The sequence below is a fragment of the Ornithorhynchus anatinus genome, chromosome X1 (assembly GCF_004115215.2).
Source record: "Ornithorhynchus anatinus isolate Pmale09 chromosome X1, mOrnAna1.pri.v4, whole genome shotgun sequence".
Taxonomy (NCBI): Eukaryota; Metazoa; Chordata; class Mammalia; order Monotremata; family Ornithorhynchidae; genus Ornithorhynchus; species Ornithorhynchus anatinus.
In genome coordinates this window covers 69,469,559-69,495,198 of record NC_041749.1, presented here as the reverse complement: position 1 = coordinate 69,495,198, position 25,640 = coordinate 69,469,559, and positions in this window count along the sequence as shown.

The window sequence follows — 25,640 nt, the reverse complement described above, 5'->3', positions numbered from 1 at the left end:
GCACATAGTAAGCACTTAACAAATACCAACATTATTATTATTATTATTCCCACTCTGATCATGTCCTCCCCATGACTTTTCCTATCACTGTAGACAGCACCACCATCCTAGCTGTCTCACAAGCTCATAATATTGGCATTATCCTCAACTCATCTCTCTCATTCAAATCACATACTCTATCTGTCACTAACTTCTCTTGGTTAAACTTTCAAGACATTGCTAAAATCCACCCTTCCCTCTCTCTATATTAGCATTTATCTTATCCTGCCTTTATTACTGCATCAGCCTCCTTGCTGATCTCCCTGCCTCCTATCTCTCCCCACTCCAAGTCCACACTTCACTCTGCTGCTTTAGTCATTTTTCTACAAAACCATTCAGCCCACGTTTCTTCACTCTTGAAGAATCTCCAGTGCTTATGGTTCTAATCCTGTCTCTACTACTTGACTGCTGTGTGACCTTGGATAAGTCACTTCACTTTCCTGTGCCTCAGTTACCTCATCTGCAAAATGGGAATTAAGACTGTGAGCCCCATGTAGGACAAGGACTGTGTCCAACCTGATTAACTCCTATCTACCCCAGCACTTGGTACAGTGCTTGGTACCCAGTAAAAATGTTTAACAAATATCATTAAAAATGAAAGTAACATGATCCTCATTAGATCAGTCATATTTGTTGAGCACTTACCGTGTGCATAGGATTGTACCAAGCGTTTGGGAGAGTACAATACCACAGAGTTGGTAGACATGTTTATCTTCTAGACTGTGAGCCCACTGTGGGAAAGGATTGCATCTATTTGTTGCTGAATTGTACTTCCCAAGTGCTTAGTACAGTGTCTGCACACAGTAAGCACTCAATAAATACGATTGAATGAATGAATGTCTGTCTCCCCCTCTAGACTGTAAGCTCATCGAGGGCAGGGAATGTGTCTGCAAACTTTATTATATTGTATTCTCCCAAGCACTTAATACAGTCCTCAGCACATAGTAAGTGCTCTATAAGTATGATTGATTTATTGGTCAGTACAGCACTTGGCCCACTCATAGAGCTGTGGTGAACTGTATGGCTTTCAAGTCCTTCTGATAGATAATGATTTAATATCTATGAGGCGCTGTTGTTTAAAGCTCATTTGCATCATAATGTCTTTCTCTAATTTGGGAGGCAAAGGATAGTTTTGGTGATTATAAATTAAAGTTGGCCACATTTGCTGAGTAGAAGTAGACCATTGCAATTTAACTTTCCAATCTCATTTAATTCAATACAGTCAAAATACTTCAAATGGGGAGGGGATTGGAAGGGAAGGAATAGAAAATATGAAGTGAAAGAGCCCTGTATGACAGGCTGTACCTAGATATAATGGCATCTTTCAGAAAGCTATAACTAAGGAGGCACCCTAGTCCTCAGACATTTACAGTTAATCAATCAATCAAATTATATTTATTGAGCACTTACTATGTGATTCCTTCCCCTCTCCAGTCCATAACTCATTCTACTGCTCACTTGATCTGGGCAGTACACCTGTGTGAGTACACTAGAGTAAGTAGGCACAATCTGTGCCCTCAAGGAGCTTACCACCTGATGGGTAGACATTAAAATAAATTACAAGTAGGGGGAACACAAAGTATAAGGACAAGTACATAAGAGCTGTGAAGATGGGGCTGGGGGTACGGACTGAAATGCATAAATAAAACAGAAGAGAGAGAAAATAGGGTAGGGAAATGAGAAGTTACTTAGGGAAGTCTTCCTGGAGATGTGATTTTTTAGTAGGGCTTTAAAGATAGGAAGAGTGGTAGTCTGTTGGTTATGAAGGCCAAGGGAGTTCCAGGCAAGAGAGAGGACATGAGCAAGAGGTTGAAGGCAAAAGACATGAGATCGAGACACAGTAAGTAGGTTGGTAATAGAGGAACAAAGTGTGTGGGCTGGGTTGTAGTGGGAGAGGAGTAAGGATAAGTAGGAGGGGGAAACTTGATTGACTGACCACCTTAAAGCTGAAGGACCTGGGTTCTAATCCCAGCTTCACCACTTGTCTGCTGTGTGACCTTGAGCAAATCACTTCACTTCTCTGTGCCTCAGTTTACTCATCTGAAAAATGGGGATTAAGATTGTGAGCCTCATGTGGGACAGAGACTGTATCCAACCTGATTAGCTTGTATCTGCCTCAGAGTTTAGAACTGCCTGGCACATGTAAGCACTTAAATACCATTAAAAAATACCAAATCTCAAAATATCAGGTAATAGGATACTAATTGACAAAAGAAGAAAGTATGCTCAAACAGGAGGAAACACTTCAAACATCACGGGCTAAATACATGGAAATTATAACCACATTCAGTTTTTCAAGCAGAAAATATGAGTAGGATTAAAAAGGATTTGGATCAATTAACAGATGAGAGGTACACAGTGGACTTCCCCATCTAGATTGTAAACTCACTGTGGGAAGGGAACGTGACTGCCAAATCTGTTGCACTGTAGTCTCCCAAGCTCTTAGTGGAGTGCTCTGCACATAGTAAGCACTTAATTAATACCACTGGTTGATTGAGAGGGAAGGCTTGAGATATAATAATAATAAATAATAATATTGGTATTTGTTAATAATAATAATAATGTTGGCATTTGTTAAGCACTTACTACGTGCCAAGCACTGTTCTAAGCACTGGGGTAGGTGCAAGGTAATCAGGTTGTCCCACGTGGAACTCACAGTCTTTACCCCCATTTTACAGATGAGGTAACTGAGGCACAGAGAAGTTAAGTGACTTGCCCAAGGTAACACAGCTGACAAACGGCAGAGCAGGGATTAGAACCCACGACCTCTAACTCCCAAGCCCGTGCGCTTTCCACTAAGCCATGGCTGCTTCTCTGATATAGAGGGGAAAGGTTAGGGATGCTACATGTTAAACTCCTTAGCGTTAAAGACTGAGGTCAACGAGGGACAACTAGATCAGGGATTCTCCAAGAATCTTGTTGCCACTGTCAGAAACAGAATACTGATTTGACCTAATAATGGCAGTTCTTATGCCCTTTCTATTGGAAATGATTTATTAACAAGAGAGAAATGTATTAAGTTTACTAGTCCCTTGAATATCAAAGATTGCAGAGAAAAGAAAAATGATGACATTGTGATCAGTCTAATGTAATGCAACTTAGGACAACTTGCTTCAGTCTATGCTGAGCCAGTATGAACTAAGGTCAGTAGTTATTAATCACTTGTCAAAGACTGCAGCTCTTTATCAGCCAATTATAGTTACAAATAAATTTATATCACCCTTACAAGTAGCAAAGTTATCAAGGATTCAAGCCTTATCACAGGCAGTACTGACATTTTTTAACAGATAAAAGATATGTCTAAAATAAACTCTTCAGAAAAGTGTGCCATCCATTACCGCTTGGGTGCTTGAAAAATATTCTTTCAAATGTTTTTCATTAAAATAGATTCTAAGAAATTTGTAGAACCTTTGATTATGTGTAGCAAGAATTACAAATATATTAATCCTATAAGAGAAGAAACTGACTTTTGGCACAATCCATTAATTAATATAGAAACCCAAAAGGTAATCAGTTCTTATTTCATAAAATCAGTTACGGAGCAGGGAATTTTTAAGTTGTGTGGCCAAAATATAAATAAAGAAATACGTAAACAGCCTTAAGAGGCTGATCAAATTCAAGAAAACCAATACACTGCAGTTTTAAATAAAGTACACTAAATTGAAAACAACATCCACTTCACTCAGTTCAGAAGACTGGCAGTTTACAGGGTAGGAAACATTTCTCAACTTGAATGAGCTGTGAAATTGTTTCTTCCCCACCTTCAAATGTATTAGATTACAATTGGCACTTTTGAACCTTGTTGTTGAGGCAGTCATTGTTCTAAGACATAAGGCTATTTGTGACACTAACAGTATGGACACCTGGTGTTTGAGATTTGCTTTAGTGACAAATTATGTTTAAAAAAAGTAGCAGGCAAAGGCTGTACCTGAGCCTAAATAACCAATTTGCATAATGATGCTAGTAATTAAATGCCCACAATCTAGTTTTTTCTGTTTGTCTAGCTGGAACGTATCAAAATGAGTGTGCTTGGTATCTCACTTCAGTGTACACCCAATTCTCCTATAATGTAGGGAGTACATTCTTGCAGTATCCCATATTACAGAAAACTCACACTATAGAGCCTGCTCTGTGCACAACACAGCACATGACCACAATTGTTTCTTCCAACACTGCATTGTGCTGTATCCAGCCCAGAGGCAGAGTTGCCTAGTGGAAAGAGCACAGGCCTGGGAGTCAGAGGATCTGGGTTCTAATCCTGGATCCGCCACTTGTCTGGCAGTGTTACTTCGGGAAAGTCATTTAATTTCTTTGTGCCTCAATTACCTCATCTGTCAATTAGGGATTAAGGCTATGAGCCTCACGTAGGACATGAACTGTGTTCAATCTGATTAGCATATATCTACCTCAGTGTTTAGTAGAGTGCCTGGCACATACTAAGTACTTAACAAATACCATTAAAAAAAATCCAGAAAGCTGCCCAGTTCCCTAATTCCACTTTCACATTCTAGCCAAAATGAACACTGAAAACCCATATTCTGATAGAATTGAGTGTAGTGCACACAGCGTCTCTATCACTTAACCTCAATACAAATTTTAATTGAAATAATGTTCATAGTTTATGCACATCTTAATTACTGTCTCCTGTTTGTCTGTCTGTCCCAGACTATAATGTTACAGGTTCTGGTCACAAGTTGTACTTTCTCCTCCCAACAGTGTTAGGTTTATGGGTAGAGTTCTTTGTATCTTCATGTGTCTTCTATTAACTTAATTACATCGCTCCTTTTACCCCATTTTCAACTCCAGACCCCAGTGGTTTTTATTTTTTTTCTTCAAGTACTCATTTCCCCAGACCTTTGGAGAAGTAGTTTTGAATCCTTTGGCAAAGTAGCCAGTATTTGATTTAATAATCTGGGAATGTGGCAAAGCTGATCCCTTAGCCCTTTCAAGAGAGGAAAAGATATGCTTCTGAGGCTTTCAGTTGAATTATATCTGCTCCTGCAACTCTTAATATCAATTGGATGATAGTACCTTTCAAGATCTGCATTTAGTATAGACTAGAATTTCCTCTCAGACATAGCTCTGGCTTAGTTATCTAGTAAACTCTACATCGAATTAGAGGCAATTACACTTGAAAGCCACCAAGAAGCTTGAGTGAGCACAGAATGCATCCACTCTTCCGATTAAGAATGTGAGTGCCACACAGCATGGCAAACCTGCACCATGGAGTCTGCACTGGTTAACCTTAGACATTCAAATCCAAAACAAAAGTGCTACCTATAAAACATCAAGTACAGAGCTATGAAAAAGGCAACCAGGGAGGGAGGTTATCACAGAGCCCCAGGCTCATTACATCAAAGGAATTCTGCTCAAGGTAATGCAGCCATTTTGCAGATTTGAGGTGGATCCAAAAAAATTGGACTACCAGATTCACGGCTTGAATCATACACACGGTGGGTGGGGGCGGGGGAGTATATGCTGATTCATATGCTTCAGGCCCCAACTACAAATTCCAGTAGAAGCTTGAGCTTTAATAACCCAACCCACTACCTCATGCCACATTCAATGTGTGACTTGTGATGGAAGAAGGGAGGAGCTCAGACTTGGAACTCTGTCCCTGGATCTGCATATAACTTCTTCCACTAATTTAAAGCCTCATACCATTTGGACCTTAATTTTTCTCTGTAGTGGTGTCTTTAATCACTCCCTTCCTCTAATACTTATCAGAAGACATGTGATCGGCTGGAGAATAATAATAATGTTGGTATTTGTTAAGCACTTACTATGTGCAGAGCACTGTTCTAAGCGCTGGGGTAGATACAGGGTCATCAGGTTGTCCCACGTGAGGCTCACAGTCTTCATCCCCATTTTACAGATGAGGGAACTGAGGCCCAGAGAAGTGAAGTGACTTGCCCACAGTCACACAGCTGACGAGTGGGAGAAGCCATACCAATCATCAATCAATGGTATTTATTGAGAGCTTACTGCATGCAGATCACTGTACTAAGCACTTGGAAGAGAACAACACGACTAAGCTGGTATCAAGTGCTTCCGACCTTAAAGTTTAGGGAAACTGGTGGCAAAGCATTTTCCCTGAAACACTCAAAACTTTGGAAATCCTTTCCTCGACAGCTCGAGTCCAGTGACCTTCATAATCCAGTGCAGAATCTATCCTTTCAGGCTTTTCTACCTGAGTGGATAGACCTATGTGTTACTCCTTTTATTGCTATTTCAGAATGCTTTGATTTTCGATTTTATTTACCTGGGTCCTTTAAATCATGTTTTGCACACCGCAGTTTAATAGCATAGGGTGGAGTTTTTAAGAAATAAAATAAATGTATGTTACAAGATGAATCATGGTTTTCAATTACAGGTTATAAATTACTATTTTACTAGATACATTTTTTCCAATTTTTATATGATGATGCATGCTGACCTCATAATTTTGTCATCTTCTATATTTATGGTCCAATAATGCCTTCTTGGCAATTCACAAAGGCTGCTGAATTTATGAGGCAACAGCCAGTCAGGTAATTTACAGATAGTAGGATTGCCTGTAAAACAATTTTCTAAGAAAACTTTAAGATTAGTGGATCACATACTGGTAAATGAAGTAGACTGCATTTTTTTGTCCACAAAATTTGGCTTTGAATGTTAATAAAGGAAAATGTAAATTAATTTTCCTGAGTGATTAAACATTTTATTGAATTACACTACATTATGTTACACATGTTGATGAAATTTCCTATACATAATGCTGTCTTGACACATTTGATCAATAGCGTTTAAATTCCATTGCACACTGTGAACAGACCACAGCTTCACATGGAACAATTATCAAATGGCGCAACTTATGACTTGATGCAGGTCTGAAATAATAGGGTTATCTCTCAGAACTCTTGAAATCAGAAAGTGAATATTTAAGATCATGAGTCTCAATCTTAAATTTAAACACATTAAATTATGTGAAGAGGGAAAGATACCTAAGAACTCAAGTACATTTTCTTCTGCCACCCAAGATAAAACATTTATATGACCAGATCACAAGATTAGAATTTACTCATAAATTATAAAGGACAGAACACAAAACATCCTGGATCAAAATGTACAAAATGATTTATGATTAAATAAAAGCAGAGCACATTTAATTCTCCAAACAATCCACTTTTTCACCATCTGGGCTACTAGGAATACCTTACCTTGGGTCGGAATGAGGAGGGTTCATTTCTTTCTGATAATAACGGCCCTGACTGGTAGGCTGCAAAGACATTCAGAACAAAAATCGTACTGAGAAAAGAACTTTATCAAGATTTTTTTCTATGGTGTGTGCGCTAAAGAAAGATATAAACGTATTCAGATACATACTGCTAAATAGGCTTTTATGATAATTATATATATAGTGGCTTCATGTTATGGGACTGTGTCCCATGTAGTTTGCTCTTGTTGTGGGGTTAAGCTTCACCTTTCAGTCTAGTTTCATGGGACAGTTTCAGAATCCTTGATTCAGGATTGCTCTCCGCCTGTCCAACTACTAGTAGAACACAAGGTTCTGCCTTGTTATTGACATTTCTGACAGGTTGGGTGCTGTGTGAAGTCTTTGGGGTGAGCAATGAATGAATGTTAAGATGAGAGAGTCACCAAAATCCAGTATGTGAACTTCAAGCCAATTATGAAGGGCCAGGCCTAGGGGTATACAAGTACCCAACTGGAGAATTTTCAACCCGGGAATACTACCTACAGCAGAGCACCAACTGGCATTAGAGTAGTCCTGAACAAGGAGACTATGAATATATGTTTGTGTGTGTATAATACATTTTTGCATGTGATTAATAAATCACCTTCCCACATGAAGGTGGTAGTAGTAGTGATGGTATTTTTCGAGACTGCTGAGAGCAGCACACTGTACTAAGCCCTCGGAAAAGTAGGACAAAAGCACAAAACAGGAGCTTACACTTTAACAGGGATATCCTTATGCGCACATTCATATTTACAAGCATAATTGTCTCTACTGCATAATTCTGCAAACCCCCTCCCCTCAAACAATTGAGGAAGAAATGAATACGATTTTTTTTTTTTTGATGGGAAGTTGAAATCAGTGATACCGGTGCACACCAGGATAGAAAAGGGAAAGGGATAGAATGCAGAAAGGGCAACGAAGGAGAAGGGCCAGAACATAACACAGCAGACAAGCTAATGCTGGGGGAGGGGAATACCTTCTTTAAAAGAGACACACTTCAGGGGAGAAAAAGGGGGAGTGTCCTATTGTATGTAGCTCTTGAAAGAGTACAATAGAATTAAGAGGTGCAGTATCAAGTGCCCTTTTTCCTTTCTCTTTTTGATTTTTTTCTTCTGTGTTTTGTTTTTTTTCTCCTGCTCCCCTTATTGCAATATTAATTCCCCATATAATAGCCATTCCCCTTTTTTGGGCTATGAAAATTATGCAAAAAAGTGGGGCAATTATGCAAGTACAGTACAAGAAAAGCCTTAGTGTTGAAAAATGGGCTCTGGATTGGGCTCTGATACTGGAATAAAGCAGGTTTAAACTGTTGTGCACAGACAAGAAATCATAAAGCTAAAAGGGCAAACATTTATGGTAACGTGATTACCCATGTCTTATTTATCTTTGTTTCCATACAATATTTTTCTTTGTTTAGTTTTTATGTTGTATAAATCAGTTAAATAAACCCCTCCACATGTGGCTTTATAATACAGCGTGGCTCAGTGGAAAGAGCATGGGCTTTGGAGTCAGAGGTCATGGGTTCAAATCCCGGCTCTGCCACTTGTCAGCTGTGTGACTGTGGGCAGGTCACTTAACTTCTCTGTGCCTCAGTTACCTCATCTGTAAAATGGGGATTAAGACTGTGAGGCCCACGTGGGACAACCTGATTCCCCTGTGTCTACCCCAGCGCTTAGAACAGTGCTCTGCACATAGTAAGCGCTTAACAAATACCAACATTATTAATACCAAAAACAAGATACCTTGTAAAAACATTGTTATAAACCAAATGTCTTCAAAAAACTCTGAGTCCCATAAATATAGAAATAGATTTATGTGTCAATTTCAGGAAGTTTACAAGGCTAGCTTCTATTATAACTAATGAGAATTGGACATGTAAATCTCTGTGTAGAGCAGCCATTACCCCCAAGTGTGCAATAAAATCTCAAGCATTAATCAGTGAGCTAAAACAGTGGTACCATTATCTTAAAAAAAGTGCAACAATGAATCATTTGAAATATATTCCCCCCAAGAAACATTTAAGCTTTTATCTACGATTAATGTTTTCAAATGCAATGCAACAACTGCTTTGATTGTGGCACTCAAACATGGTGACCAAAAACATCACTTTGAACTGTTTTCCTTGAACTGTTTACCCATTTGGAGTATTGTATTTACTAGGCCCCAAACACATCTATGTTTACTGAAATCAGAGAGAAGGAATTTTTCCACCATTTTCATAGATTCTGCTGTGGTCTTCAGAGTGTTAATAAGAGGGTGAAGAGAGTTCTTCATAATAGATTCTTTTCCTCTATAATTTCTGGAATATGTTCTTTCAATTTAAATCAAACATCAAGTCTGATAATCACAGTCACTTAGTCTGACCACCTGTAATGGACTGTGAATTTAAATCTTCCTAGATACTTTGTGATTGTACCAATACCAATGCAGCATCATATTCATAAGTAAAAAAGAATAGCTATGAAAATAGTAGAGGGCTTTGGAAGAACATGTCAAGAAAAAATAGTTGGTCTAGCTAGAGAAATTAAACTTTGAATAATTTGCAAGAAAGATCAAGTTTTGTAACCTAGACTTCATTATTTCATAGAAATAACAAAATCAGGGAGGCAAGAGACCTAATTATCTAGCCATATCCCAGACTAAGCCCCCCTTTTCCTCTGCACCCCCCACCCCATCACCCCGACTCGTCTCCTTTGCTCTACCCCCTCCAAGCCCCACAGCACTTGTTTATATATGCAGATATTTCTATTTCTATTTATTTATATTAGTGATGTGCATATATCTATAATTCTATTTATATTGATGCTATTGATTCCTGCTTACTTGTTTTGATGCCTGTCTCCCCCCCGTTCCAGACTGTGAGCCCATTGTTGGGTAGGAATTGTCTCTATCCGTTGCCCAATTGTACTTTACAAGCGCTTAGTATAGTGCTTTGCACACAGTAAGTGCTCAATAAATATGACTGAATGAATGAATGCGATTGAATGAATGAATATCTAGCCTTGTCAAAGTCAATGCAGAATTGCTCCCTATAATAAAACCCATGATTTTCTCTTTGAGATTAGGTACTATTTTTTCAGCCTTCCAATTCTCCATGTTTCAACTATGGAATTTCATCACTTTCTTTGGGAGCCCATTCTATAATTCACCAAGACTCACTGTCAGGATGACTGTCCTGATATTCAGCCAAAAATTCCATTTTCTTAATTTCATTCCATTAATTCCAGTTATGCCCTTATATGCCAAACAAAAAATCATTCCTTTCCTTCCCTTGGGTATACAGGATTTGTACACTGCTAGCATGGACCTCACTTACCTCTCACTCAGCCAAACTCTTCAGAATGGTTGCTTTATGCCTTTCTATAGAAAATGATCACTTAGGGTTCATTAATAGCAATGTACAAGGTAATGAGGAGGAAAATCCATGACTATCTGAAATATATTTGTAGGCAAATACAAGAATTTGGGAAAGAAATGGAAGGAACTAGAAGTCTTTGATCAGGACCACAGGGATGAATTACTTTGAGCTAGCTAAGGAATAGTGGAGCAGCTTGGCATAGTGGACAGAGCCCAGGCCTGGGAGTCAAAAGGTCATGAGTTCTAAACCTGGCTCCACCACTTCTGTGCTGTGTGGCCTTGGGCAAGATACTTCGGTTCTCCATGCCTCAGGTACCTCATATGTAAAATGGGGATTGAGACTGTGAGCCCCATGTGGGACAGGATTGTGCCCAACCCGATTTAGTTGTATCCACCCCAATGCTTAGTACGGTGCCTGGCACACAAAGTAAGTGCTTCACAAATACGAATTATTATTGTTATCATTATTAGTGGACTAACATTCAGGACCAGAGTGATGGACTAGGAAAGTATTGATTGCTTATTCATTCATTCATTCAATAGTATTTATTGAGCGCTTACTATGTACTAAGCGCTTGGGATGAACAAGTCGGCAACAGATAGAGACGGTCCCTGCCGTTTGACGGGCTTACAGTCTAATCGGGGGAGACGGACAGACAAGAACAATGGCAATAAACAGCGTCAAGGGGAAGAACATCTCGTAAAAACAATGACAACTAAATAGAATCAAGGCGATGTACAATTCATTAACAAAATAAATAGGGTAACGAAAATATATACAGTTGAGCGGACGAGTACAGTGCTGTGGGGATGGGAAGGGAGAGGTGGAGGAGCAGAGGGAAAAGGGGAAAATGAGGCTTTAGCTGCGGAGAGGTAAAGGGGGGATGGCAGAGGGAGTAGAGGGGGAAGAGGAGCTCAGTCTGGGAACGCCTCTTGGAGGAGGTGATTTTTAAGTAAGGTTTTGAAGAGGGAAAGAGAATCAGTTTGGCGGAGGTGAGGAGGGAGGGCGTTCCAGGACCGCGGGAGGACGTGACCCAGGGGTCGACGGCGGGATAGGCGAGACCGAGGGACGGTGAGGAGGTGGGCGGCAGAGGAGCGGAGCGTATGGGGTGGGCGGTAGAAAGAGAGAAGGGAGGAGAGGTAGGAAGGGGCAAGGTGATGGAGAGCCTTGAAGCCTAGAGTGAGGAGTTTTTGTTTGGAGCGGAGGTCGATAGGCAACCACTGGAGTTGTTTAAGAAGGGGAGTGACATGCCCAGATCGTTTCTGCAGGAAGATGAGCCGGGCAGCGGAGTGAAGAATAGACCGGAGCGGGGCGAGAGAGGAGGAAGGGAGGTCAGAGAGAAGGCTGACACAGTAGTCTAGCCGGGATATAACGAGAGCCCGTAATAGTAAGGTAGCCGTTTGGGTGGAGAGGAAAGGGCGGATCTTGGCGATATTGTAGAGGTGAAACCGGCAGGTCTCGGTAACGGATAGGATGTGTGGGGTGAACGAGAGGGACGAGTCAAGGATGACACCGAGATTGCGGGCCTGAGAGACGGGAAGGATGGTCGTGCCATCCACGGTGATAGAGAAGTCTGGGAGAGGACCGGGTTTGGGAGGGAAGATGAGGAGCTCAGTCTTGCTCATGTTGAGTTTTAGGTGGCGGGCCGACATCCAGGTGGAGACGTCCCGGAGGCAGGAGGAGATGCGAGCCTGAAGGGAGGGGGAGAGGACAGGGGCGGAGATGTAGATCTGCGTGTCATCTGCGTAGAGATGGTAGTCAAAGCCGTGAGAGCGAATGCTTAGGAAAAGAGAGGTTCAATGATCCAGAAAGCAGGAGGCAGCCAGCAGGTAGAGAGTGTCTGGGTGAAGAGAAAGATAAACAGAATTAGAGTCACATCCTCAGAAATCTATTAAAGCCCTTAAACTGGGGGATGGTAGATGGAAAATCTTTGTTCTTGTCACTTAAAACTGATTTGGTTCAAAATATGGTGCTTATGGGGCAAGATAGCTGGAAGGTGGTAAAAAGATAGCCTTTCTTTCAACTCAATGAGGCCATCAGCACCAGCTGTATGATTTGAGACAGTCATCCAGGAAATATTCTATGCTAATGGCTGTGTTTGGGGGCACACTCAAGAAGACATGCAGAAGATTATGAAATACTTCATAGTTAACATATCCCTTAAGGATGGATAATAAGCCTGAACAAAAGAGAGGTTCTATACCAGCCTGCATGCAAAATCCTGTATACAGCTCAAGATTCTTCTTGGCAACACAGATTTAATACTGTTAACAACTTTTGCTCCCCTAATTGAACACTAAAACAATGCTCCACAAAGAGATAAAGAAGTAGAAATCAGATATAAGAAATGCTGGGGCATTCATTCAATCATATTTATTAAGCACTTACTGTATACAAAGCACTGTACTAAGCACTTGGGAGAATACAATACAACAACAAACAGACCCAGTCCCTTCCCATAATGAGTTCACAGTCTAGAGAGCATGAAGCCCTATCCTGAAAAGCAGGCAAAGTGAGCAGAAACTGAGACCTGTGCTGCCAGTGGAAAGAGCATGGGCCTGGGAGTCAGAAGACCTGGGTTCTGATCCTGGCTCCACCATTTGTCTGCTGTATAACCTTGGGCAAGTCATTTCCCTTCTCTGGGCCGCAGTTACCTCATCTGCAAAATAGGGAATAAATACCTGTTCTCGCTCTATCGGCTATGAGCCCCATATGGGACAGGGGCTGTGTCTGACCTGAGCCCATTGTTGGGTAGGGATTGTCTCTATTTGTTGCCCAATTGCACTTTCCAAGTGCTTAGTACAGTGCTCTGTATACGGTAAGTGCTCAAAAAATACGATTGAATGAATTAATCTTCCCCAACACTTATTACAGTGCTTGGCACATAGCACTTAACAAATACCACAATTATTATTAGGCACCTCCATAAGATCAGGAGCAGAGGGCCACATTGCCCAGATCAGCAACTCTGTCCTGAGCCAATACTGTGGAAGTGACGCCACGTGAGTGGGGATAAGCAGATACTGGCCCCTATATGGCCTGGAGTCCCCACAAGACCAAGAGCTCTGGGGGCTGCGAAGGACCATTTGAAGCCCAAATCATTAATCAATCAGTATTTAATGAGTGACTACTGTGTGCTGAGCAATGTTCTAAGTCTTCAGAGGAGAACAATAGAGTTAGAAGACACCATCCCCATTCTTAAAGAGATAGGTACACAAATAACTTAGAAATAAAAGTAAAAAACAAGTAGTTGGGGTTGTAAATTGATATGTTCAGAAATACTATGGGTAGATGTGAGTGCCAAATTTCATAGTTGGCACAGAAGTACTGAGGTGGTAGTTGGGGGGATATGATGTGGAAAAAGAAATTTTCATCAGGGAAGATATCCAGGAGGAGATGTGTTGTCAAAAGGGCTTTGAAGATGGGGAAAGTTGTAGTCTGATGAACTTCATTCAGTCATTCAAAAGTATTCATTGAATGCTTACTGTATGCAGAGCACTGTATTAAGCACTTGGAAGAGTACAATACAACAAACAGACACATTCCCTACCCACAATGAGCTTACAGTCTTGGGGGTGGAGGGGAGTCAGACATTAATATAAATAAATTACAGATATAATAATAATGATAATTATGGTATTTGTTAAGCACGTACTATGTGCTGAGCACTGTTCTAAGCTCTGGGGTAGATACAGGGTAATCAGATTGTCCCATGTGGGGATCACATTTTTTAACCCCCATTTTTACAGATGAGGTAACTGAGGCCCAGAGAAGTGAAGTGACTTGCCCAAGGTCACACAGCGGACAAGTGGCGGAGACGGCATTAGAACCCACGACTTCTGACTCCCAAGCCCGTGCTCTTTCCACTAAGCCACGCTGCTTCTCTAGATATGTACATAAGTGTTGTGGGGCTGGGAGGAAGGTAAAAAAAATGAGTCAGTCAGGGCAGCACAGAAGGGAGTGGGAGAAGAGGAAAGGGGGGCTTAGTTAGGAAAGGCCTCTTCGAGGAGATGGGTCCTCAATAAGGCTTTCAACGGGGGGGAGAGTAATTGTCAGATTTGAGGAGGGACGGCATTCCAGGCCAGAGGCAGGATGTGGGCAAGGAGTTGGCAGCAAGAACCTGAAGGGGGAGGGAGTTCCAGGCAAGAGGAAGGGTGTGAGTAGGAGTTTGGAAGTAGGAGAGATGAAAATAAGGTAGAGTGAGTATGTGGGGTTGAAAGGAACAATGAGTGTGAGCTGGAATGTGGTGGGAGAAAAGGGGATATGTATAGGGGAGAGACTGATGGAGTGTCTTAAAGTCAATGTTCAGTAGCTTCTGCTTGTTGGGGAGAGAAATGGGTAACCCTTGAAGGTTTCTCAAAAGTTGGGAAATGTGAGTGCAGAATGAAGTTTTAGAAAATTGGTCCAGGCAGCAGAATCAAGTACGGACCAGAGAGAGAGAGAATGAAAGCAGGATGGAGGAGGTTGATTTTGTAGCCAAGATGGGGAATGACATGGGTCTGGGCCAGTGTGGGGGTCATTTGGATGGAGCAGAAGGGGCAGATCCAGGAAATGTTATGAGGGAGGAATTGATAGGATTTGGCAATAAATTTAATGTGAAAGTAGAAAGGGAGGGAGGATAATGCCAAGGTTACAGACATCAAAGACATGGAGGATTATGGAGGTATTAACTACAACGGGAAAGTTATGTGATGCAAAAGTTTTGGAAGGAAGTTGAGGCGTTGTTTTAGACATAATGAATTGAAGAGGCTGGTGGGACATCCAGGTAGAGATGTCTCAGAGGAAAGATTGCGAAAAAGGGATCTTATCTTCTCAATTGCTAAAATGTTGGACATATGTAGCATTTTGTATCTAAGTACTGTTGCCAGGAGTGGAGAGGATCCTGAGAACTGGCCCCTCCAAATTCTGTTTCAGCTACTTATTTAAATGTTGTTAACTTGAATTAATTTTTAATTTATTCCTGTTGTTCATAATTCATTCTTATTGTTCTAGGTGTCCGTCTTCCCTTACTGAGATTGTACAAGACATGCAAATGCTTATGAATTGTTTAACAGATTCAGCACAGCATTATTGGCTGACAAGAAGTGTGAAGAAAATTGATGTTACACCAGCCTACACTTGAGAATCCCTACTCAAAATGAAAGATTCTAAAACAGCAGCAAACTTAAATCAGTCACCAAATTCTGCTACTGGGCAGTAGTCTCTTCAATGATGCTTGAATAGGTGGAGAGGTAGAAAGAGAAGGCCAGACTGGCCATCACAAGCCATTGGGAAGTGGCATGGCCTAATGGATAGAGTACAGGCCTGGGAGTCAGAAGGACCTGATCCCAGCTCTGCCACTTGTCTACTGTGTGACCTTGGTCAAGTCACGTGACTTCCCTGTGCTCCAATTACCTCATTTGTAAAATGGGGGCTCTGCCACTTGTCTGCTGTGTGACCTTGGGCAAGTCACTTCACTTCTCTCTGTCTCATTTATCTCATCTGTAAAATGGAGATTAAGACTGTGATCTCTACGTGGAACAGGGACTATGTCCAACGTGACTAACTGCATCTGCTCCAGGGCTTAGTAGACTGCCTGGCAGATACCATAAAAAAAAATAAACAAACAAACCAAAACTGTGAGCCCATGTGGGACATTGACTGTGTTCAACTTATTTAGCTTATACCTACTCCAGCACTCAGTACAGTACGTGGCACATAGTAAGCACTTAACAAATACCATTAAAAAAGCAAAAAACGAGCCTAAAAGACAGGAGTGTGGTGGCAACAAAACATTAAATCCATATCAATCTGAATTTCTAAAAAGCTTTTGTGGTTCCCAACCTTCAGTTACTACAAAAGACACAATCAGCTCCTGCACTAATTTGAAAATCCTTTATATGCTATATATCACAATAATTATTTTCTTCTCACGTGCTCAAATTGTAGGCTCCTCAGCCCAGCAACAGTAATTCTCCCTTATTGAATCCCATGCCCAGTGCTTACACCAACTATTTCTGACTTGCAACTCCCTCCTTATGCCCCCATTAGCTCCACCTCCTCCATCTCTCACCCCCAATGACCTTGCCATCTACTCCATCAACAAAACTGAAACCATCAGGCATGAATTCCCCCAAATCTTCCCTTATCTTCTAGAGGCATGACCACTCCAACCTCCATATCCACTTTCTCATCCTTCCCAGACAACTCCCAAGAGATCTCCCATCTCCTTTCAAAATCTACTCTCTCTACTCTCCAACCCCATCCCCCTTTGCACTTAATTAAAAAATTTGGGCCCGTCCTTCTTTCCTCCCTTACTGCTGTATTTAATTTCTGGCTCTCCAATAGCTCCCGCCCCTCCTCTTTCAAACATGCCCACATATCTCTACTCCAATAAAATCCTCTCTTGACCTCTTTGCCCCTTCCAGCTGTCACCCCACCTCAAATGAGTTGCTTACTCCCACTGCCTCCACATCTCCTCCTCCTTATCCCTTCTCAAACCCTTTCAGTCTGGCTTCCAACTCCCCCCTACTTCCCTGAAATTGATCTTTCCAAAGTCACCAGTGGCCAACTCCTTGCCAAATCCAATGGACTCTATTCCACCCTAATTCTCCTTGACCTCTCAGCTGTTTATGACACTGTGAACCATCCCTTTGAACTGAAAACACTGCAAAACCTGGTTTCATTCAGTAAGTTAGTCAAAGGTACTGAGTGCTTATTGTATGCAGAGCACTATACTAAGTGCTTGGGAGAGTTCAATAGGATAGAGTTGATAGATATGATCACTGCCCTCAAGGAGTAATGTCTACAAGAGGAGATAGACATTAAAATAAATTACAGAAAGAGGGAGGACCAGAGTATATGAATATGTATATAAGTGCTATATTCTCTCCTACGAATCAACACCTTACTGTGGTAGGAGAGTTTGCGTACTCCAGTGAAGCTTAGAGCTATGCCACTGAGAGATACTCTTGCTAGGGTTATCCATAATGGAAAGATCTAAGCTGAAGCATCAGACAAAGTTGATTCACCTGTGATGGGCAGCAGTAGCATGGGAAAGAGTCAAAGGCTGATGATCAAATGATCAAAATGTTGATCAAAGACAACAGCAGAGACTCAAGTTTTCACTACGCAGAAGGCACTGGTAAATCGCTTCCATATTTTTACCAAGAAAACTCCATGGATAGCAGCGTGGCTCAGTGGAAAGAGCACGGGCTTTGGAGACGGAGGTCATGAGTTCAAATCCTAGCTCTGCCACTTGTCAGCTGTGTGACTGTGGGCAAGTCACAACTTCTCTGTGCCTCAGTTACCTCATCTGTAAAATGGGGATTAAGACTGTGAGCCCCACGTGGGACAACCTGATCCCCCTGTGTCTACCCCAGCGCTTAGAACAGTGCTCTACACATAGTAAGCGCTTAACAAATACCAACATTATTATTATTATTAAGTACCAGAAGGACTACACATATAGTGCTGGAAGATGAGCCCCTCAGGTGAGAAGGCACTCAATGAACTACTGGGGATGAGCAGACAATGTCTCACAGTATCTTGGGTGCTTATGTCGTGGCCAGAATAAAGCCTTCAGGACCTCTGGTTGCTAATGTTGCCATTCGAGAAATGAGTACCCAAAGCTGTAAAGATACCCTTATTATTGGAACATGGAATGTGTGGAGTATGAAGCAGGGAAAACTGAAAATAGTCAAGAATGAAATGAACCAAATGAAGATCGACATCCTAGGAATAAGTGAACTGAAATGGTCTGATATTGGACATTTCCAATCGAATAAGCACATCATCTACTACTCTGCTCATGCTGACAAAATAATGAATGGCCTTCCGTGACTAAGCTCTCATCCCTCCACCCTATTTTCCCTCCCTACTTGTTGTCTCATGCCCAAGCACTTAGACCCACCCTGTAAGCACTTAGGTATTCCCTCCCAATCTCCACTCCCATAACACTTACATACATATCCTTATATTCTATTGTTTCCTTTACCTGTAATTTATTTTAATGTCTGCCTCCCCCATTATGCTGTCAGTTTCTTAAGGGCTGGGGCCGTATTTTCCAATATTATTGTACTGTACTCTCCCAAGTTTTTAATATAGTTGTTTGCACAAAATAAGCACTGGATAAATACCACTGATTGATCAACTGATAAATGTGGATAAACAATAGAGTATTAGAGTAATTCAAAGTGGACCATTACAATTTCAAATAAATGAGAATTGGTTGATTTGATGGCCATTTGTGATCTGATTGAATTCTTGCAGGAAGCTGCAGAAGTTGAAGGTTGTTCTTTTATGGATGTGGTTTTACAACTTAGGGAAGAATTTGTCCAATTTGGGTTGAAGAACAGCCTTCTTTTCAAGCAATTCTTTTCTTCTCAAACCAACTTGCTACAGGCTACCTCCTTCTAAAGACCTCTGCATACCTTTGAAACTCTCTCCATCAGAACTTTCTTCTTCAATAAAATATTTAAATTCATCCATTTTCTTGAATATTGATGGGAGACTCTTTTCATCCAAGATTTTAGCTAGAGATAAAGAAGCCATAACTATTACTTCACATGAAACACAAACTCCTCACTCTTGGCTTCAAACCTCTCCATCACCTTGCTCACTCATTCATTCATTCATTCAATAGTATTTATTGAGTGCTTACTATGTGCAGAGCACTGTACTAAGCGCTTGGAATGTACAAATCGGTAACAGATAGACAGTCCCTGACTTTTGACAGGCTTACAGTCTAATCGGGGGAGACAGACAGACAAAAACAATAGCAATAAATAGAATCAAGGGGATGAACATCTCATTAAAACAATAGCAAATAAACAGAATCAAGGTGATGGACATCTCATTAACAAAATAAATAGGGTAATGAAAATATATACAGTTGAGCGGACGAGTACAGTGCTGAGGGGAGGGGAAGGGAGAGGGGGAGGAGCAGAGGGAAAGCGGGGAAAAGAGGGCTTAGCTGAGGGGAGGTGAAGGAGGGGATAGAGGGGGAGCAGAGGGAGTAGAAGGAAAAGGGGGAGCTCAGTTTGGGAAGGCCTCTTGGAGGAGGTGAGCTCTAAGTAGGGTTTTGAAGAGGGGAAGAGAATTAGTTTGGCGGAGGTGAGGAGGGAGGGCATTCCAGGACCGCGGGAAGATGTGGCCCAGGGGTCGACAGTAGGATAGGCGAGAAGGGGGGACGGTGAGGAGGTGGGTGGCAGAGGAGCGGAGCGTGCGGGGTGGGCAGTAGAAAGAGAGAAGGGAGGAGAGGTAGGAGGGGGCAAGGTGATGGAGAGCCTTGAAGCCTAGAGTGAGAAGTTTTTGTTTCTTGCAGAGGTTGATAGACAACCACTGGAGGTTTTTTAAGAAGGGGAGTGACATGCCCAGAGCGTTTCTGCAGGGAGATGAGCCGGGCAGCGGAGTGAAGAACAGACTGGAGTGGGGAGAGATAGGAGGAAGGGAGATCAGAGAGAAGGCTGACACAGTAATCTAGCCGGCATATTACGAGAGCCTGTAACAGTAAGATAGCTGTTTGGGTGGAGAGGAAAGGGCGGATCTTGGCGATATTATAAAGGTGAGACCGGCAGGTTTTGGTGATAGATTGGATGTGTGGGGTGAATGAGAGAGCCGAGTCAAAGACACCGAGGTTGCGGGCCTGAGAGACGGGAAGGGTGGTTGTACCATCCACAGTGATAGGGAAGTCAGGGAGAGGACAGGGCTTGGGAGGGAAGATGAGGAGCTCAGTTTTGGCCATGTTGAGTTTTAGGTGGCGGGCAGACATCCAGGTAGAGACGTCTTGGAGGCAGGAGGAGATATGAGCCTGAAGGGAGGGGGAGAGGACAGGGGCAGAGATGTAGATCTGTGTATCATCTGCATAGAGATGATAGTTGAAGCCGTGAGAGTGAATGAGTTCACCGGAGTGAGTGTATATGGAGAACAGAAGAGGGCCAAGAACTGACCCTTGAGGAACCCCAACAGTTAGAGGATGGGAGGGGGAGGAGGAGCCTGCGAAGGAGACCGACAATGACCGGTGAGAGAGATAAGAGGAGAACCAGGAGAGGACGGAGTCCGTGAAGCCAAGGTGAGATAAGGTATGGAGGAGAAGGGGATGGTCAACACTCCTACCTCACCTCCCTTCTCTCTTTCCTCTGCCCACTCCATACACTCTGCTCCTCTGTCGCTCACCTCCTCACGGTGAGCCCACGTCCTACCACTGTCCTGGAATGTCTCCCTCTTCACATCCGCCAAACTCTCTTCCCCTCTTCAAAGCCCTACTGAGAGCTCACCTCCTCAGGAGGCCTTCCCAGAGTGAGCCCCCCCTTCCCTCTGCTCCTCCTCCCCTCCCCATTCCCCCTTCTCCCACCTTCTGCTCTTCCCCCTTCCCCTCCCCTCAGCACTGTGCATATTTGTATATATTATATATTAATCTATTTTGTTAATGATGTGTATATATCTATGATTCTATTTATCGTGATGATATCTACACCAGACTTATTTTGTTTTGTTCTGTTTTGCTTTGCTGTCTCCCCCGTTTAGACTGTGAGCCCATCACTGGGCAGGGATTGTCTCTATCCATTGCCAAATTGTACATTCCAAGCACTTACTACAGTGCTCTGCACATAGTAAGGACTCAATAAATACTACTGAATGAACTAAATGAATATTACTTCACATCTGTTTCAGCATCTTGCAATGATTCATTGGGATTGTCAAAGTTCAATGAGTTCCCTATTGGATGACTTCTCTGAATGAGATATAATTAAATCCTCAACATCTGTATCATCAATTCCTAAATTAAAATGGCGCTGCAATTCAACAACTTCCTGGGTTAACTGCTCAGAGGTTTCTTGAACACCTTGAAAATCAGACCCAAACTGGGCAGAACATAACTCCATTCCATGACAGGGGTCAGCAATCCATGGCTCGTTTCTAGGACAGGGGAGCCCTAGTCCTGCTCCAAAGAAGAGTTGCCTGCCTGGGGTTGTGGGGGTGCTTGTTCTCCTTGCCACTGTGGGGTTTTTTTTAGTGGTATTTGTTAAGCATTAAGCTATGTGTTAAATATTGTTCTAAGCACTGGGGTAGATATGAGTTAATTAGGTTTGACGCAGTCCCTGTCCCACATAAGGTTCACAGTCTAAGTAGGAGGGAGAACAGGAGAAATGAGGCACAGAGAAGTTAAGTGACTTATCCAAGGTCACACAGCAAGGATTTGGCAGAGCTGGGATTAGAACCCAGGTCCTCTGACTCTCAGGCCTGTGCCCTTTCCACTAGGTCATGCTACTTCTCATATTGTCGAAACATTTTGCCAATAGCTTTGAGGGCATAGCTGCCCCATGTCTGGCCAGTTGCAACCCCCTCCTTCCTGCACTCCCTGCCCCTTGTGCTTCAACCACAAAGGGTAGCAGAGTCATACTGCTACTAGAAAAATGCCCACCACTGGTTTGCAGAACAGAACAAGAGAACAGAGTGTCTCCCTTCTTATCCCAACCTCCACCTGGCTTACGAGACACAATCAGTTGTGCTCTCTGGGACCAGCAAGCACTACAAAGGGAGTGGGGAGGTAGTGGGGTAGGGAGTGCTGTACCCTCCAAACAATTCTGTCAGGAGCAGGAGGGCAATTTTTTTCCTTCATGAAGAGTCAAATACCTTGGGCCAGTTCTACTTCTGAATTTGATGTGGCCCCCTCCCATCCCACCCCCCGCTCCCACCCACCAGGTCACACTGTAACCCCGCCTCCCTTCTCAGTCTCAGATATGAGATAGAGGGCTGCATTGGGGTTCAGGCCAGGAGATAGGGAAGGATGGAGTGACATGACAGAGTTAGTCACACTAACACCAGCAGCTGTTACTCTCAAGTCGCTGCATGATCCAACATGTCAGAACAATGTCAGTCAGTCAATCGCATTTATTGAGCACTTACTGTGTGCAGAACACTGTACTATGTGCTTGGGAGAGTACAATACAATAATCAACAGACACATTCCCTGCCCAGAATGAGCTTACCATCCTACTACAACCCCGCCTACACACTCCGCTCCTCTAATACTAACCTTCTCACTGTGCCTCCATCTCATCTATCTCTCCGCCAACCTCTAGCCCACACCTCCTGCCTCTGGCCTGGAACGTCCTCCCTCCTCAAATCTGACAGACAATTACTCTCCTTCACTTCAAAGCCTTATTGAAGGCACATCTCCTCCAATAGGCCTTCCCTGACTAAGCCCTCCTTTCCTCTTCTCCTACCCACTTCTGCATCACCCTGACTTGCTCCCTACATTCATCCCCCCTCCCAGCACCACAGCACTTATGTACATATCTGTAATTAGCATGGCTCAGTGGAGAGAGTATGGGCTTGGGAGTCAGAGGTCATTGGTTCGAATCCCTGCTCTGCCACTTGTCAGCTGTGTGACTTTGGGCAAGTCACTTAACTTCTCTGTGCCTCAGTTACTTCATCTGTAAAATGGGGATTAAGACTGTGAGCTTCATGTGGGACAACCTGATTACCCTGTATCTACCCCAGCACTTAGAACAGTGCTCTGCACATAGTAAGCACTTAACAAATACCAACATTATTATTATTAGAGGGGGAGACAGACATTAATATAAATAAATTACAGATATGTACATAAGTGCTGTGGTGCTGGGAGGGGGGATGAATGAAGGGAGCAAGTCAGGGTGATGCAGAAGTGGTGGGAGAAGAGGAAAGGAGGGCTTAGTCAGGGAAGGTCTATTGGAGATGTGCCTTCAATAAGGCTTTGAAGTGGGGCAGAATAATTGTCAGATTTGAGGAGGGAGGACGTTCCAGGCCAGAGGCAGGAGGTGTGGGATAGAGGTTGGTGGAGAGATAGATGAGATGGAGGCACAGTAAGAAGGCTAGTATTAGAGGAGCGGAGTGTGTAGGTGGGGTTGTAGTAGGAGAGTAGTGAGTGAGGTAGTTGGGGGCAAGGGGATTGAGTGCTTTAAAGTCAATGGTGAGGAATTTCTGTTTGATACGGAGGTGATAATAATGTTGGTATTTGTTAAGCGCTTACTATGTGCCGAGCACTGTTCTAAGCACTGGGGTAGACACAAGGGAATCAGGTTGTCCCACGTGGGGCTCACAGTCTTAATCCCCATTTTACAGATGAGGTAACTGAGGCACCAAGAAGTTAAGTGACTTGCCCAAAGTCACACAGCTGACAAATGGCCGAGCTGGGATTTGAACCCATGACCTCTGACTCCAAAGCCCGTGCTCTTTCCACTGAGCCACGCTGTGGATGGTCAACCACTGGAGGTTCTGGAGGAGAAGGGAAACATGACCTGAATGTTTTTGTAGAAAAATAATCTGAGCAGCAGAGAGGAATATGGACTGGAGTGAGGAGAGACGGGAGGCTGGGAGGTCAGCAAGGAGGCTGATACAGTAATCAGGGTGGGATTGGATAAATGATTGGATTAATGTGGTAATGAGTATGGAGAGGAAAGGGTGGATTTTAGGATTTAGTGATGGATTGAATATGTGGGTTGAATGAGAGAGAGGAGTCAAGGAAAATGCCAAGGTTACAGGCTTTTGAAACAATAAGGATGGTGGTGCCATCTACAGGAATGGGAAAGTCATGGGGAGGACAACAGATGCACAGTGATGTAATTTTGCTTGGCTCTTCTGTTCGAAGAGGCCAATGATCCCTGGTTCATTGGGAGAGAGATTTACTTACCTGTAGCACTTAGCTGGAATGTCAGGGCCAGTCTGACCTGTGTTAGGGGTAAACCATCAAAAATACAGATTGCAAGGTGATTGTAAACCAGGGAAGGTAATTAAATAGTGCTGGTTATATTCCTGGAGTGGCTGTAGTATGGGATGGTTGTAATCCGGGGTATACCTGTACACAATATAACCATGTTTCTTTTAAAAGAAAATCAACTTCAATCCTTCCCCTAACTTGATCCTTATTTTTCATTTAAAAGAGGTATAACCCATGAAATTACAATGGAAGAAAAGAAAACAGGAAATGGAGAAATTATATTTTTTTGGAAATGGCTCTTTTGGAGGAATTGATAAAACTCTAATATTTCTCAATGCCAAAACTTTTTTCTTTGGGGAAACAATTTAATCACATGCAAGAGTACTCTGAGCTTTCTCGAAGTTATGATATGACAATCTATCCCTACAATACCTCCTCCTATAATATAATCTTCCACCTTGGAGAGAGTCCTTTTAAGATAGTTATGGTCACCATAACAGAAAGCAAATCTGTGATTATTAGATTAGTCTTTGGTAGAAAGTGATTTTGAAATATTTCAATTTATAATCCTCAAGGTTATTTGTTAATTTATAAACTAAATGCACTGATTCAATTTTTATAACACTTTCAATCTATAAAAAATAAAATATCATCATGTGACTAGAGTTTTGACAACTTTATTAGGTTCCAAACAGAAAGTTATTTCCTTTATGGTAAGAGTAAGAATGCTTAGAAAAGTCACTAAACAATTTATACATTTCAACCATTTCTCTTGACAGCACAGATATTACATTCCCATTCTTTATAAACTACTGACTATAAAAACGGTTCTTGGTATATCATTTTTATATGTGTATAAGAACACCTACTCATTCATTTCCTCTGCAGGTTAGTAATATCAAATGCATATCTTTATTGCCAAAGAAGATGTTCTAAACCTCACTGAAATTCAAAATTAGCTGAGCTGTTAATGAAGCAGCAGATCTTAACAATAAAATATTTAATTTGAGGGACAGAACCAAAGGAAAACTGCTAGTTTTTAAATATTGGGTGCATGTATATAGAAAAGTTGGTATGCTGTTCTACTTTCTCCAAAAGAAATAGTTTACAGCAGTAAGACTAAATAGCTAGAAAAATCAGCCTTTTGGTGGTGCTGTTGTTAAGCAAAAATCATAAGGAAATAGGGTTTCTATAAAATTAACTGCCATTGAGAATGATAATCTGTTTGTAATTTAAGTGGGGCAAAATTGTGAAGACTAAATGAAATAATATGACTATAAATATACTAGGAGGCTAAAAGGCAAGGAAATATTTTTGTGTCT